Here is a 13,965-nt window from a genome sequence, read left to right on the forward strand (position 1 = left end):
GTCTCCACTTTCCATGGTAGAAAATCCCTCATTTGGGCATTTCAGTTCAATTCAATTTATTGACAATTACCATGTCGGCATACAGTCATGAGCAATAATAACATAAAACAAATTAACACGATTAATACATACATACAGTGAGAATTAATGCATACATTTAGTGAGAATGTTAGCCAGAATAAAACCTTACAAGAATCTGCTCTGAAACTGCAGGAACACATTCAAACTTTCAGTGGATAACATCAACATTTTACCATTTAAATATTGCTTTGATATTTGAAGGGATAAAAACTTGGAAGTAATCGATTATTAATCGATTACATCTTCCAAAGTATTCGATTACAATCGATTACAGGACAAAAATGAGTGTAATCGATTAATAATCGATTACACAAAATTCCTCTAAGTAATCGATTATTAATCGATTACATTTTTCAGTAATTGTGCCCATCCCTGATAGGCAAGAAACATTCATTGTATTAGTTTAATAGATGAAATAGAATGATATTGTTGTGGAATGAAATAAAAGACGTCTTAATCGTATAGTGGTTTATTTGAGACTTGTTGTTATCTATAGAAACGTAAAGTATTATGACGTCACAACAAAGTTAACGTTACATGAACTCGCAGATAATCCATGACACTCCGGGCACCAAAATGAATAGTAAAATTTGAAAAAGCTCATATTAAATTAACAGTTCCAGTGAAATAAAAAGCAAGTTCATAATCACTAAATTAAGAGGTCCATTCACGGATTCTTTCTTTGGCTTTTGGTTTTGATACTCGATCATCTTCTCTTCAGACACTTTATATTTCAGGTTTTGTATCAGAGTCTCAGTTTCAGAGTGTTTGTGATGTAGTTCTGTGTTAGCTTTCTCCAGCTCCATGTTCCGAATCTGCTGGTTGTCATTTTGTTTCTTTATCTCTGTCATGTCCCTGAGATTCTTTTTCTGTGACTTATCTTTTTCCTTCTCCTCGACCACTTTAAGTTTTTCTATCAGCTGAGTTTTCTCCCTTAGTGCCTCATCACGAGTCTTTACGGCGAACCTATAATCTCTGTCCCTGCTATCTACAGAGCCCTGTAAAGTTTGCAGCTAATTTTCCAATCTCTGTACTTTGATCTTTAGATCACTTATTTCCCTTCGAGTGTAATCACATCGTGACTGAAGACTGTTGTTTTTAGCCTTGACGTGCTCCGAGTCAGAGCTGGCGGTTGTGAGTATGTCAACTTGGCCCCTTAATTCCTGAATCTCCTTATGCAGACGTCCGTTTTCGTACGCCGGTTTATTTTTCTGTTCCATCATTTCCTTCATCACATTCTCTACACGAGTCTGAAAATCCTTTTGTTGGTCGAATTGTGACACTTTCTCTAGCAGGGTGGCATTCTCATGCTCCAACGCGTTCCTCCTTTGTGTCTGTGTCTTCAGCTCTGATTTTAATTTTTGTATCTCATTAGTCAACTTGTTACGTTCTTCTTGCATGGAGTCCACGGTCCGACTTATCGGAGAGATGGGCCTAGCTGTATTCAGTAAAACACTTGTAGGTCGATGTTCAAAGTTTAGTACTGTGGTTTCTGGCATCTTGCTCGTTTCTACAATGTTGACACTTGTTGATTTGGTGGGCTCGTTTCTGTCCCTCATTAGTTTCATGTTGCATATACTTGTGTGGTGTTTTTTCTAACACTTTTTACACCTGTTGCGGGATTTACATTCTGAGGCGCGGTGGTTTCCCAAGCAGTTGAAACATAATTTCTTCCGTTTTAAGATGTCGAATCTTGCACTTACGTCTGTAACTTTCTTACAATCCCCTGGAAAATGATTCTCTGTGCAACAATAAATGCATGGGCGGCTCTTCATCTCTGTTGTTTCAAGATGAGGAGTTGATTCTCTTGTTTTCTGATTACGTGAATAATGAACGTTGCATTGTTTCTTTGAGGCTCCGGTAAGAAACGTTGCTGTTGCGTGAAATCCATCGTGGTTTTCAATCTGGCCTGATTCAAGGATTTTGACTTCTTTGCTGATAGCTTTACGAAGATTTTGTAGTGAAATGTTGTCACCATCGTACTCACGTGCAATGTTTTCCCTAATTTCAGTTGGTAGCTTGTTGATTATGACTGGAATAAGTAATGCTCCAAACATCTCTTGTCTTTGTCCTAGACACTCTAAGCTCCTGACATGAGATTCCAAGAAATCTCCATAATTTCTTAAACTAATGGCATCATTTCTGGGGGCAGGAAGTTCGATGAGTGCTCTCATATGAGCGTTAATAATTTTCTGTTGCTGACCAAATCGTTCTTTGAGCAAGTCTATTGCCGTTTCGTAATTAGCATTTGTAAGCGCAAATCCTGCTATTGTTTGTGCTGCTGTGTCGCGTAATTGAGCTTTGAGATAGCTAAACTTTTGAATTGGCGTTAAAGTGTGATAGCAATGAATCGTTGATTCGTAAGAATCCCAAAATGTATTCCATTCTAATACATCTCCGTAAAAATGCGGAAGATCTAACTTTGGTAATCGGTGATTATTCGTGGCGTGTTGGGATATTAATGACAAAACATTTTCCTGGCTACTTTGTGCATTGAGATCAGATGCAGTATAATTGTTCAAAATATTCTCACAAGCCGTTTCACTTGAGTTAATTGTAGCTGACGTGTTAACGTTATTATCATAAATTTCTGTGGCGGGTATGAAACACTCGGCATTGGCATTCAAAGTTTTACATGGAATTTTTTCTGTAAATTTTTCAGTTTGCCTAATTTTACAGTCTAATTCATACATGTACTCATCTGTATTTGCGATTTCTGTTTCAATGTCCTCTTCAGATAGGGTATCCAATATGTGGTCATTCAATTCTTGTAGGGTCTGCCTTTTCAGCGCGAGAGACTTTCTAATTATGTTGATTTCTTCGGTAATTTCTTCACTGGCTGGATTTTCCTTCAAGTCTAAAAACCGTCTAAATAGCTTTGTAACTGCTGATCTGTTGCCGGCTCGTATAGCTTTTAGTCTTCCTTCCATTGTATGTACTACGTAGAATTCCGTCGGTCACAGCACCAAAATGTTGTGGAATGAAATAAAAGACGTCTTAATCGTATAGTGGTTTATTTGAGACTTGTTGTTATCTATAGAAACGTAAAGTATTATGACGTCACAACAAAGTTAACGTTACATGAACTCGCGGATAATCCATGACAGATATCATAGTTAAACATGTGATACTTTTCTTCTATCCAACAACTGTATTCCATGCTCCAACCATGATTTAACAATGTCTTATTGTTAGCTTACTATTTAAGAGAAAATGATTAAATGAAACAACCGTTACCGAAACATTCGTTACCAAACCTCTTAAAAAAGAACGATTTATGAGTTCAAACATCTTCTGCACACATACGTAGTCAAATATTTTGCGCCAGTATTCAAATTTTGACATCCGGGGTACGGTACTGCCTTTTTTATGATTTTTTTCTAAAGTCTAGACAGTGTTGGTGAGTTTGTTTTCTAGAATGCAATAACAATGAATCAAATGTAATGAATTAGTATGTAACTGTTAATATTTATATAACGACCGACAACAACTACACAACCAGTATCAATCTACACCTGAATGTCCTCTGTTAGTCTTGAAAGGTGTTGAAACGTTCGTTACCGAAGGTAACGAATGTTACAAAATTTTTAACAAATCATATATCAAACTAGAGCCGAGCTCGTTGCAGAGCAACGAATAGGTCTTCCGTTGGAGCAGTGACCTTGAGTCAAGGTCATGCCATATTCTAAGATGATAAATAATCTTTTAAGGGACTATCAACTTGCAATGCTTCGCCAGTAGAAAGACAATAAAATAATGTACACTTTCTATTTCGTGACCTTGAACTTGCCCAGATGACCTTGCGTCAAGCCATGACACACTCTGGTTATGACGCAAACCTATCTGTGTTACCGACTTGACAAGTTAACACATGTTCTTTCAGACCACACATCCAGTAAAAGCATCTTGTTCTTAGTGACGTTGAACTTGAGTCAAGGCCATGACACAGTCTGTATGATACCAACAATACCCATTCTGAGTGTTTCCAACTTGACAAGTTTACACATGTTTTTTTTCATTTCGTTTCCATATAGTTGTAATTTAATTATTACTTTTAACTCGCTGGCTTCAAATTTTATTGTATATATGTTTTATGTCCAATTTCGATATTGAAAAACGTCGGCATCTTTGAGTGCGTGTACAAGGTGCATTACGTTACCCTATCACATCATGTTTTATAACGCAGACCATACATGTATATATAGTCAGCGTTATAAAAAAAGGTTTAAAAAAAACATTTTATTCATCAAAAATCTCTGCTTAATTATCTTTGCTGATTTCTTACAGAACTAGAGTGTTCCCAGGAACGCATGTGTCGCTTGCTTTTAGCTTCATTAAAGATGTAACTAAGTCTAAAAGTTATCAGCTATTTATTTGCTAAGGCATTGAATATAGTTCATGCCAAAAAAAACAAAACAAAACAAAACAATCCAGGGATAGTAAGACTGCGATAGAATCTAACAATCAAATAGAAATGCAAATCCTTAACCCCTGAAAGCTAAAATGGATATTAATGAAATTTGAATAAATTTATTATAAATAATTATATATAAATTATTCAAGTACGTGATTTCAACAATCCTTCGAAAGAGGCTTCAGTCTCTCATATCAGCAATTGTCAGTCTACACCATCCATTCTGGAATACTGATCCCGTTGTATTTTCATAGTACTTAAATTTCAGTTTTTGTGGTTTCTTTATTTCATACAGTGTCAAAATACATTGTCATGAGATCATAAACATGTATAACTGTTAATTATTAAACCCTGCCTCTGTAATTTCAAAAGACATAAGTTAAATTTAACCCTCCGCAGTATATTTTACAAAATAGGTCAAAGGTCAAGGTCAAGTGAACTGTAACGCTGGTATTTTTCAAATGTTTTATGACAAACAGTGCACATTCTAAATAGCATAGACTTACCTCATAAATATCAAAAAGAAGTTGTATATCGGCATTATTGCTTATTTTGAAAAGTAGGTCAAAGGTCAAGTTCAAGGATATCTAGGTCGGAAGCCATGGAAAAATACAAAAGCCATAGTGTCAAGCTATATGTGCAAATTATCAAACCCATACCTCTTACATTTCTCGATATATAAGGTGTGACAGACGGACGGACAGCAAGACAGACGCCAGGTAAATTGATCGCTAAGTGCTGCTCTGCTTTGCAGGCGAGACAAAAATGTTTGTTTGATTGTCTGTTTGTTATTTAACGTCCCTTGAGCTGCCAGCATTTGCCAGTGGAGGGCTGCAAATTCAGACCTATACTCGACACTCAAGGCCATTGAGCAGTGGGGGATTTTTTTCATGCCGGCACCTACTGCTAAACGGGACCTCGGTTTATACGGCCTCATCCGAAGGACCATACTCCACGTTCTGTAGTGAAATTGTTTGTTTGTTTGTGTGTTAACGTCCCCGTCGAGATTTTTCACTCATATGGAAAAACCACCACTTGCCGGTGGAGGGCTGTAAATTCGACACTCAAGGCCATTGAGCAGTGAGGGATTTTTTTCATGCCGGCACCTACTGCTACACGGGACCTCGGTTTATACGGTCTCATCCGAAGGACCAGTCTCCACGTCCCGTAGTGGAATAGTTTGTTTGTTTGTGTGTTGTTTAACGTCCCTCTCGAGATTTTTCACTCATATGAAAACGCCACCACTTGCCGGTGGAGGGCTGCAAATTCAGACCTATACTCGACAGTCAAGGCCATTGAGCAGTGAGGGATCTCTTTCGTCCCAGCATCTACTGCTACACGGGACCTCGGTTTATACGGTCTCATGCAAAGGACCGGTCTCCACGTCCCGCAGAGGGAGTCGAACCCAAGACGTAAAGATTAACTCCTTACTCCGCGACTCTAGAGCAAACACTCAAACCACTGCGCCACGCGGGCGACGTGGTGGTATTCGAAACCACAACTACGAATCGTAGGGGTAGAAACATTTTGATAAATGTATTATCATTATGAAAATCATGTTCTGACTTAAGCCTGTAGAACGCAATTTCATTTTTTTCTCGGACGGGGCACAAACAAACAAATTTTTTTGATATCTAAGCAAAAAAAAAAAATAAATAAATAAATGAAAATAAAAACATAATAGTGGGGGGGGGGGGGGGGGGGGCACGATTCTTGTTACAAAGTGAAAAGTATACATTTATATGTAGTACAGCTATCCATCTCATATGCATAATCTATTTAATGAATCGTTTTATCCTAAAGGGAAAGTGAAATCTCAATCAAAATTTGTCACAAATACTGGACTCTCTGATTAATTATAATATACATGTAAGAACGGATCGTCAATTAGGACTGGAGGTTTGTTAAATTCACAGCATGCATCTTCAGCCTTAATTAAAACGTTGTTTCGAAATATTACACTGTATCTATAAAAGCGTAAAATTAGAATTGACCTAAAGAATATTTTACACCACAGGGGAAATGCTTCCGTGGCACCAGAAGTTTACAATTTTGATTGACAGATGTAGCGCCGTGCATGGATTTCATGTAACTATGTACAAATAAGAAATGAAGGGATCTAAAGAAAAAAGTTATTGTGATTGACATTGTAATTAAAACAGAGACAATTAACAGTAGTTTGGCTATGCTGGCCTTTCTGACATTTGAAGTAAAGTTTAAGAATAACTTATCATTGAAATGAAGCTGTAAAAGTGTATTATCAATTATTTTCATTTTCATCATTAGATGTGCTAATAAGTTTGTTATATTCAAGTCCATGTATATGTACTCCTTGTACATTTTTTTTTTGAACCGCGCGTGCAAGTGTAATTAAATTATAAATAGTTAACATACGTCTTAAATGCATGGCATTTACGCTACACAGTTCTGGACATTAGAAATAATTAAGCTTATAGTGTTATTTTATCGTATGCTAAAAAATATTTATTACATACATGTAAAACATGTATTTTAAAAAATTCAGCACAATATAGCCGTTCAAATACTTATACATACAAAATCAGATTACATATAATATGAAATATTTTATTGAATATTATGATCTCTTCTCTGTAAACAGGTGTGTTTTGAAGAGGATATTGAAGGCGAAAAGGGGCTCGAATAGCCGCCAGTTTTTTTTTCTTCGGAAAGCTGTACAGTTATCTTGGACGACATATCGCGTACAAGTACAGTGTACAAAACAGCAGTGAAAATAAAAATAATGAACTCAAAGTGTAATTCTCTTCTCTCAATTATTTTGTGAAACATAATTACCAACAAAGATATAAGTTTTTACCAGAGTGTATACAAAGCGACTTTTCAAGCGGTACATGAAAGCGTTTGACGCGTGACCAGGTACGTGTAATTGCTTTCAAAACATGCAAACTCAGACTACAGTATCAGGTAGCGCAGGTTGCTGGCCTGTCAATCAAATCAGCAGCTATTGTTTTATTTTTGTATGATTGTCGGGCAATATATGTTATCGATCTTAAGCTAGGTAGATTTTTTGGGCGTTAATGGAAAATTGGGTGTTTAATAAAAAGCACATGTACTTGTCATATGCTGGAGTTACAAAACTATAGTCGACAGAGTTTTTCACATAGCATGTTTAAAGTTGGTGTAATCATAAAGATAGCCATTTTAAAAAGAAAATAATGTAAAAGTGTTTAGCAATGCGTCTTATTGTTTTCAAAATATATCTCTTTTGAATTCTTTGTGTACAAACCTTGTGTGTCAAGTTAGAATTATCTGCAGAATTAACCACACGCAATGAATCTCCGAAATTAAACACATAATAACACATAATTGAGAAATAAATCGTTTATTAAATACATGTATGCAGTTTAAAGATTAGGATTCATGAAATCGGGGACGTTTATACGTCCTTAATAAAATGTTTTGGATTTAAATTAAATCAAATTAAGATAAGAATAAATGATTTAATTAAATGATCCGGTATGATTTAAAAAATAATTTTCCGTAAATCATTGTGTCAGCAAAATGAATATAGAACGACAATGTTTTGTGTATGAGCACTAATAGCTGCTTCCTCGGCTACATAATTAGGTTACATAATTGTAAACAAACACAAAACCCGGGTATATGTGAAACGCAGTTAAATGCAGTAAAAGACTGAATTATTTTTTGCTAACTTTTTTTTAAAATTTAATATAGTGTATGTTTCAACATTAAACGACGAAAAGATGTTTTGTTTACGAACGCAGGTCGCTGGTTCACACGCAATGGATCTCTTGTAATTTCGGCCACAATAATTTAATAAGTATATCACCAACATGACCAACATAGATAAGATGAAATAATTTGAAAGATCCGATTTGACTAAAAAAAAAACAATTATCCGTACATAGTTGAGTTTGCAAAATAGATTTAGAACGGCAATGCCTGTTTAGTGTATGGCCACTGATCACTGGATCTAGGTCACGCGTGATCGGGGGATGGCCGGTAAGGTAATTATAAACAAAAACAAACCCCGAGACGTATTGAAAATGTGTGACTCAATAATTTGGAATGAAACCACAGAACACGTAAAAACTTATTTTAAAGTAGTATTAGTATTTATTTTGGAAGGTTTATCATTTATAGCAAGTTTATTTCAGTTATGCGCATAAAGATTTCACCTTCACTTGTCTAATGAAACTAGTAACCTGTATATGGGTCAAGCTTCTAGCTCATTTATTAAAAAAGACTCGAACAAAATAACAAGTTCACGAGATCAATAATATGTTAAAGAACAACTTTTTTAGCGACAGCTATATCGAAATATTTACCGTTTTTGAGTTATAAAACGAAAACTTTCAAGGACCCTAGATCCCTAATCTAAGGGACCAGCCCCTTTTTGGAGGTGCCAAATGAAAAACCTTAAAATTGTGCACAACTTTTATTCAACATGTCTTAACAAAATATTTTTAGTTTAAAAGATACAAAGGGAAATATGTGTAAATTTTCACGCTTTTAGGCATTCTAATTTTTTACCCCTATCTAGCGCCATTTTGAACACAGAAATCAAAAAACAAAAATAGATGTGCACAACTTCAATGCTTCTATTATTTAAATTCGGTAGAATTTCTACTCCAGCTTTTGTAGTCTCGGAGCCTTTATCCGGAAATGAAGAGTCCTAAATTTTCATTTAAAGGGAGATAACTCAAAAGCGGAAGTGGATTTTTGACATGTTTGACAGCATTCTGATAGAGTTTTGTAACGTCTATGAACCCTGTAAATTTGAGCAAAATCCGTTGAGAAATGAGCGAGATATGAGGCCTCAAAGTTGGCGTCTAGAAAGGAGAAGAAAAAAAAAAAAGAATAATAATCTTAACCATCAGAATCAGTAGAAGGTCTTCCGTTGTGACGGAAGACCTTAAATAGCAACAATATTTACAGAATTTCTTTCATGACTAATTGTTCGAATGTAAACTTTATTGATTGATTTGTATCATTTTAAGCTTAAGTTGCATAAATTTTAATATAAACTGATTCTAGAGACGCATTATTGAACACACATGTTAATTCTGAAGAAAAACATTAATTGAAATTATTTTGAAAGACATTTTTAGATTGAATCATATGATATTGATTAAACAAAGGCTTGAGTTTCTATTCTGAATCTACATCAGGGTTTTTTGTTTCTCTCTTATAATTTTGATACTGTTAAACTCACATTTTATGTTAAGTAACGTACGTTTCAGCATTTTATTTTAGTTGAACTATGGCATTGACCCAAGCAGAAATACGAAGGAAGTTTCCATTGATGGTTAAATGATTTCAAGCTAAAAGTCATCAGAAAAATTGTTATTTACATTATTTTAGGTTCTGTTAAAACGTCTATACAGACAATTTTACGTATATCTCTTATCCGTTTGTACATATAGTACAGTTCAAGGAAAATATGACACGATGATATAGATGATGCAGTTCAAATTATGATTTCTTTTGACATTTTCAATACCATGGCACAAGCAGAGCAGAAATTACATCTCATGAATTGGTCCATTTTGTTGGAATTAATCTTAAAAACAGTAAATATTACTTCTTATGAAACATTCGTTACATACGGACGTTGTTGCATTTGAAAGTGTAAATAAGAACAAGATCGCAATTCATGAACAACATTTTATTTAACGTTTTTATAATCGCCATTTTCACAGTATTTGTGCTAATTGTGTTGCACTTGGACCAAAAAATAAAAAGTCAAACAGCACATTATTGACATGTTTTCTAGAAAGTACAATACCTATGCAAATGAGTCCCAAATTTTTTTTATATAAGCATTCTTACGAAAAAAGTTATGCAAAGTCAAATTTTGGGCGAGACCTTGTGTTGCGGACACTACATTACACCTGTTATGTCTAAAATAAAATATTAAAGATATTTATTTATTCCAAACTTCTTGCAGGTTTTGATTATGTACCTAATTGCAGTGAAATAAAAGAAAAATCTAATGGTTCTCTTTGAAAACAAAAATTTTATTCACATTAATGACTTGCTAATTTTTTTGCCTAATTTATCTCCTTTCTTTAAGTTTATCTACTTTTACAATCACACATAAGACCTATATAATTATCATGTGAAAATTAAATTGAATACTTCTAAATTTCAAATACATTTGTCATAACACCCTGCATATCTTCGTTTGTATCTTGTCTAGCTTTGAAAATGCATAGCATTTTTGTTGCGGACACTACAAGTAACCATAAGAATAATCTTTTGTCATTTTTATAAAAATAATTGTTGATAAATGTTCATTTCTAGGCTGAATTATATACCACCAGATCAACTCTTGAAAATGTATCGTATAAAAAGATGCAGAATGTGGTTTATTGAGATGAAAATAACCACATAACAAGGACCATTAATTATTTCTTGATGTATAATTGTTTTGCAGTTTTAAAAAATGTCTATGATTTTACTTATTTTAAAACAATTAAAGAAGTTATAACAAATAGTTTTATAGATAAATTCAATGAATTAAAGAATTTACTGAGGCATCCATAATTTTTTTTCAGTATTGAAATTGTTGCGGACACTACAATATATTGAATATTGCTATATGACACCATATTTGGTTTTAATGGAGTAAACTGAAAATCTTAATCTCTAACTAGTTCTATATGTACAGTAAATGGTGTTATATTATAGGGAAATAAAAAAAGCTAGTCAAAAATGGCTATCCGGCCTGGAAAATAAAACCCATATATATACCAGTAAGTTTGAAGTGTTATCTTGTACAAAAATCACCATTTGTTATCTTAATCCAGTTAACTAATTGTATTATCAAAGGAGCAAAATATCAGAGAAGTGTTTTACATTTCAAAAATATTTAATGAAATAAAAAGTGAAAATAATAAATGAATGTGGTATATAGTTATTACTGTAGTGTCCGCAACACAACTATATTAGTTAGAACTAGACTTATTAATTAACAATTAACATCTTGATATATTCTTTAGTTTCCACTTATTCAGTTTTAAATACCACATGAAAATTAACTTTCAGTATATAACATAAGACTCACAATTGAAATATTTTGAATATTATGTATAAACAAATCGTTATGGGTGTTATTCAAAGTATGAAGTTATAGTTCCACTAAGTTATGTAACCTTACATATTTGTATTGAATATTTGGACAATTATAGTGATGATCAATTGAAGTCATGTTACATTTCTTTGGAGAAACTGTGAATTTAAAAAGCTGTTGCGGACTCTACAGCGTTGCGGACTCTACAAAACACAATATATTTGTCAGAATTCCAAGCAACACTGAGCTAAAGTCTGATATTTTTTGGTAGATAGATTAGTAGCTGTACTGGCCTCTTACACGTAAAATAAAAGAAATATAATTCATAATGCATTCCAGAATAAGCACATGTTGCGGACACTACAGAATTTTGGGACATTTTTATGCCAGTAAGAAGAAAATGTGTCATTTTCTAAAGTTTCGAAGAATCCACTCAAACTTTTCTTTATTGTTTCATTTATCATTTAACTCTAATTTTAAAATGAACCTAAAGAAAGGGTAATGCATTAACATATATTTTTTTAAACTGCAAGTTCAAACAGTAGAATTTTATTAAATTTCATAACGTATCTGCATTTTCACATATTTAAACATTATTTCGCTAATATTTTGTTGATTTACATACAGTAAATTGCATATAAAAGAGGGATAATTTCACAATAATTTGACATCTATAACTAAGAGTTTCTATTGTAAATCTCCTAAAACAAAAACTGGAAAACAAAGCCATTTTTCAGCTGCAACAGCATAACGCAAAATATACCCCATATTTTAGGTAGTAAATCTTTATTATTTTTATTGTCTAGAACATGGGAGTGTTATATATCATTTAACTTGTTAGGGGTACCATTTTGTCATAATTTGGTCATAATTGTTAAGGGTTTAATCATATATTTTGATGCAGAGTGCATTATAACATAAGTGAGTATGAAAAAACACAAATACTGTGAAAATGGCGAATGGATCCTCTATTCATTTAGAACCCCCATTTGTGCTGGGCAGTTTTGATTTTTCTTGAGGCATATTTGAAATATAAAATTTTAGAGATATGTCAAATTCATTTGAAGAAAAAAATATAATACGACAATCTGACTGCATCAATTCATAAAATACATTATGACAGTTGACCTTTTTTGTCTTATCACAAAAGTAAGTAGACCGATTTGCTTTTGACATTGAGGATTTATTACAATCTATATTATTTCATCCTAAAATCTTAAAGGAAAACTATAAATAAATATAATACGTAACGCTTGTTTCTCAGCAAATAATGATCAACAATAAACCTTTATTTCAAATTGACGTAATTTCTTAACCAATGAACTTAACTTGAAAAATCTTTGGGAATACAAACTTGATATGTTGATCTATCTGAAAATGTTATTAGCAGATGGATAATCAAAAGTCGATTTTTGAAGAAAAAATATCTTGAATTGCACCAATTTATTGAGTTTGGGTGTTAAGCATTGCTTAATGGGCCCTTTTCAGTGCCGTTTTACTTTAGAATATATTACCAAATTGTTCTCTTTTGGTAATAATTAAACACAAGTGGGATATTTCTAATTAAAATCACGTTAAAACATCTCCTAAATCAGCAAGGATTTGAAACAAATGAAGATTTTTAAATGCCTTAAGATACCCCAAATCTGGAAAAGTCGTACTGAAACTATTTTGAGTTTCGTTTATTTAAATCAAGGGGAGGAGACATTTAAATTGACACTTGAACAATCTGATGGTGGATCATTGACGGGCACGTTTGCTGATTCGATTGAAACTTCTTGCCTGAGAAAAAAATCAAATGAAGTTGTATAGATACCTGTAGCCATAGTGATCAAACTAAGAAATTTGCACGCTTGCATTTAAAATAATACAATAAGTACTTTAAATTTTAAAATGAAAAAAGTGTATTTAGGTGGCTTTCAATACCGGTACCATTGTCTTGCATGAATGTTAAAAATGTTTGACGCTTTTATGTATTTTGACATTTTAACGACATTAAACTCTCCTAACCCTCCCGTGCTCCTAAAACCAAATACATACAAACATCTCTATGCGACACAACTTCGATATAATGATACAAAACATGGCTATCTTTTACAGTGAGCACCTTTGAGGAATGTTTACCTTGGTACAACTCACGTAACTACCGGTATTTTAAATAAGTTCTTCCACAGGTGGGTTCAACATAGGTCATACAGGTAAATAGCTCTCGCTCGCTATAGGAAAAACATTGATTTTTTCATACATTTTTAATATTTTAAGTACAAGCCTAATCTTGTACAAATTTCCTACTTTCGCACAAGTTTTATAAATGTATAATGCGTTTTTTGTCATTCGCACAAGTTTGTACAACGTTAGGCAACGTACAGTAAACAAAAGCTTTGAAATGAATGAC

General features: G+C 33.5%; 1 protein-coding gene across 1 annotated transcript in view; it reads right to left on the reverse strand.

Moving 5' to 3' along the window:
• The window catches only part of LOC133204809 (HEAT repeat-containing protein 3-like), a 33,497-nt gene that overhangs the window by 16,053 nt on the left and 3,479 nt on the right, over positions 1-13,965 (reverse strand). The gene's annotated exons all lie outside the window — the stretch shown is intronic.

Source organism: Saccostrea echinata, unplaced genomic scaffold (genome assembly GCF_033153115.1).
Source record: "Saccostrea echinata isolate AGI-Se365-2 ecotype Australia unplaced genomic scaffold, CSIRO_AGI_Sech_v1 ptg000054l, whole genome shotgun sequence".
NCBI lineage: Eukaryota > Metazoa > Mollusca > Bivalvia > Ostreida > Ostreidae > Saccostrea > Saccostrea echinata.